The sequence below is a fragment of the Manihot esculenta genome, chromosome 15 (assembly GCF_001659605.2).
Source record: "Manihot esculenta cultivar AM560-2 chromosome 15, M.esculenta_v8, whole genome shotgun sequence".
NCBI lineage: Eukaryota > Viridiplantae > Streptophyta > Magnoliopsida > Malpighiales > Euphorbiaceae > Manihot > Manihot esculenta.
In genome coordinates, this window is record NC_035175.2 from 13,743,886 (window position 1) to 13,748,337 (window position 4,452).

Genomic DNA, 4,452 nt, shown 5'->3' on the forward strand with positions numbered 1-4,452 from the left:
TGCTATCATGAGTATTGGAGCTGGCCGAAGATGTTGCTGTTGAGAATATTGAAATTGTTGTGATTTAGGAATTTTAAAATAGAAGATGGGAGATGTGTTTTAGGGGTTTGACTAAAATAAAGTACTTAACTAAGGTTAAGTTTGGGTTCGTAATTTTTTTTGTATGTGATTAGTTTATAATTAGAAATAATAATAATATATGTGGTATGTCAGCTACACTATTAAATTTAGAAATTTATATATTAGTTAAAATTGTGCGAAAATATAAAAATTGGGCCAATTAAACTAAAATTAAAAAAATTAAATTAAAATACAAATACGTGCAAATATTGAATCTTTTTTAGTCAATTGGCCAAAATATTAACATAAACTCAACATTTCTTAATTCAAAAGTATTAATGTTTAGTATTTTTAAGCATAAATTTGCACTTTTTTTTAACAAATATAAGCCTATATATAATCTAATTACAAATTAAAGGATCCAATAGGAGTTCCAATTAACAAATGCATACTAATTATAGTGTTAAAAAGAGAGTCCTATAACCCTTTACCTCAAATTACCTAAAAAAAAAAAATCAAAGTGTAAATTAAAATCCTAAGTTCTCTTACTAAAAAAAATTCAACAAGCTGTATTTTTATATTATTTATAATATTAACCTATAATCTAAAATTATAGCTCTCTCTGTTTTTGTGTAGAGTGAAAAAGTTTACTTTCATTTTTTATTTTTATTTTTGGAGAATTTTGTTTCTTTTACCTCGAATTTAGAGCTCTCTTGTTGCCCCTTCTGGGTCAAAGGAGACCTCTTTTTATCTGGTCAAGAGTTACACCCTCCCCCTATCGAGTGGAGATGTAAATATTATTTTTAACTTTATAGTTTTAAATCAGATTTAATCTATGAGGGTTTGGTTCTTTGGGTCTGAGCTTGCATCTTTTATAATATTTTCTCGTTTTCTTTTTCTTTTGCAGGTTGGTCAAGTTTTCTTTAGAGTAGGTGTAATACCCGGCTAATTTCCAACGTCGGAATTCCCACTTTTCGACGGAAATCTCCATTAGAATTCAGAATCTCGAAATCGAAATATTTAGAAGGGTAAAATGGAGTTTTCATAAAGTCAAATTTTTAGTTTTGGCAAGGCTTAAAAGTTCGGCCGCCGAAGGTGGCTTCTCCAACCACCTATAAAGGGCCTTCAGCCCGAAAATCGAGAGAAACTCTTCTCTATTTTCGGGCAAAGGTAATTTCATGCACTTCTTTGGTTCTTCTTGCCATTTTACTTCAATTTCTGGAGAACTCATAAGTTTTTAACTACGGTTTTGAAGATCCGAGTTGCATTTCAAGTTTTAAACTTTGGAGATCTCCGGAGATCGATTTCCCTCTTTCTCCAAATTTAGTTGCTGTCACCATAGTTGTCTCCAAGAGGTAAGCCTAAACCCTTACTTTTCTTTTGTTTTTGAAAAGTTTTCAGCTTATGTTTTAAGGGTTTAATGGTTTTGGTTGCATGTTTATCCTTGTTGTTCGTTGTTGGGTTTGGGTTTAAATGTACTTAATGCATGCTTCCTCTTGTGCTTATGTTGTTGCATGTTGGGTTAGAGGCAGTCTTTGAGGTCTCTTAGGTATGTTAAATAGGTTTGGTTGCTGTGAGGTCCTTGCATGTGAGTTTTGTGGTGTTGTGGGAGGTTGAATGCTAGGGCAGAATCGAGTTCTACCTAAACTAGAGAACTCAGGTTCGGCTGCCGAACCTGCAGGTAGAAGCAGTCTTTTGGCCGCCTAAACTACCCTCGAAAGTTACTGACTTTCGGATCTGTGAAGGGATTTAGACCGCCAAACCTGCCCCTGAAAGTTACTGACTTTCAGATTTGTGAGGGACCTTCGGCCGTCGAATCTGCCGCTGAAAGTCCCCTGCCCAGCCTTTCCCTACTTGTTTTATATGCATGTTTTGGTATGTTTTAGGGGGTTCTTGGGGAGTTATTTAGAGTCTTGCAAAGGTTATGTTTGGTCCCTCATTTGAGTCCATCTGTGTAAGATCGGAACTGGGAGACCTTAGAGGCCTATAGTGAGATAACTGCGTCAGTCTTAGGCGAGCGTCAGTCAAAGGTGAGTAGAACTGAACTGATATATTATTTTAAAGGAATCAAACTTTTTAAGCATATTCATACATCATGAATGCTATGTTTATGTATTAGGTTGTTTGCATTAGAATTCAAGAATATGATACATTGCATATTTTACTGTTATTGTTGATAGATGTTGGATGACCCACTAGCCCTCGAGTATGACATTTTATGACGGATATGGAAAGATCAGGGCTTCCTCATTCTACGCCCCCGGCACTAAGTAAGGGAAAGACCAAGGTTGCCCATTCTGCGCCCCTGACATTATGGATATATTATGATATGTTTAAGAGAAAGTCGTGAGGAGCACCCATCGTGGGTCAGGCACTATTGAAATTTGTAGAGGGTTATTGGTGACAAATCCATCTTTATATGAATTGTTTGTGTTGTGACGCATTTCATTTGATCATATATTTATTGAACTGTTTTTATGTTCTGCTCACTAGGTTCTTGTAGCTTATCCCTTTCCCCTAACTCCAGGTTTGCAGGATTAGAGTTAGCTCGGGGAAGTTAGCTGAGTTGATGGTATAACCTTTTGTAATAACATAGATGTGGTCATATATTGCTTTGTGGTTTTAGAATTGTGTTTTGCCCTAATTTTTGGACCTTGTAATTCCTGTTTACATAATTCTTATGTAAAAATTTTAAGTATGAGTTTATGTTTGAACTAAGCTTGAAACATGTGATGTTTATCTTACTGGAGCATTTGGTGAGCGCTCTAGTATGGGTTTTATATTTTCAGTTTTGACACATGCACATGTCGAGTCTTGGTTCATGAAATATTTATGTTTATGTTTCTTGTAATCATGTATGAGATTTTAATAGATGTAACAGGATGTATAGTAGGCTTGCTACGGGTTCTGACGACCTTAAGTCGATCTGATCCCTAGTGCCGGTAGCGATCCAAATCGTTACAGTAGGAGATGAGCTTCAACTCTTTGCTGCATATCTCCTCCAAGCTTTGGCTTGGAGTGTTTTGGCATTTTAATGCTAGATGGAGCCAAGCCTTTGTCGAAAGCGACGAGAGTTTGATTTTTTAGTGGCATGGTACCCTTGGAGATGCTAACAGTGCTCTCCTTGATGACACCTTGTCTCCTAATGGCTTGATATGCAATGGAGTTTTGTTTTGCCGCATGTGTGCTACCCCTTGGCTCCTATTTCAGACCATTTCCCATGGTATTTCTCCTCTTTGGCTCACTGCTTTTAACTAACCCACGTTTTGAGATTCTTATTTAGAGGCTCAGTAGTAAGCTTGCTGTTGCTTGAGCTTCTATTGTTTTATTTTTTATTTTTTTTTCTCAAGATGAAAAACCATGGATCCAATGATGGGCAAGTGTTGCCGCTAGTTTCGCCGGAAGTGTGGTTGATTAATTTTAGAAGGCAGTTTTGGCGCTGGGGTTTAAGAGTTTTTAATTTCTAATTTTGTGGTTTTCTATTTGGGCTAATGGATTTTTTTTAGCCTGTTGGGCAAGCAAAGAGGATTTATTTATAAGATCCATGGGCATGTATCTAGTTTAACTAGCTCTTGGCCTTTCTTATTCATCTCGGGTTTAACTAGATTTTAATTTGAGTTTACTCATCTTTGTATTCTATTCTTGCCTTAGCCTAGACTTTACAATGAAATACTTTATATCTTGCAAAAAAATAATAATAACTCATAATACCATGTGTTTCTGATCTGACGGAATATTATCCGATTATTAATAAATCAAGATCAATTATGTAAAAAACGATTTGTCGTTAACCAGCCACAAGATATCATCATCAAGCTTCCTTGACAAAATATACCAAATTCTTAATTCCAAGGGGCACTCAAGTCTCAAAAAAAGAATGGGTTAGTTCATGTTTACATGGAGGCTAATTTAGCTATAAATTCTCCTGCTAAATAATTTGTTCTTTTGGACTGCATTTTGCAGCTTGCATGTGTTTATCCTGGTGGACAGATCTACCATGAGGCAGTGGGGCAATTATTTGCATATAATTAGATTATTCTAATAATCATTAAATTCATTAATCTTATTTTGTAATTCACTAAATTTTTTATTTAATATTTTAATTTTATTCATTGTACTTAGATTATATTCAATCATTATTTTAATTTTAATAGAATTAGAAAAAAAAACAGTTTTTATTTTATATATATTTGAAAACCAAATATTATACTTAGTGTTTTTTCCTCATTTCTTTCAAAAAAATTTCTATGTAAAAGTTCAAAATGTTAATTAAATTATGTAAAAAATTGAAATTATTAATTATTTTTCATTTAACAACTATTGTTAATATGTAAAATTACTAATAAAATATATAATATGGATGTGGAGCAATTTTTCAATAAAAAATCTCCC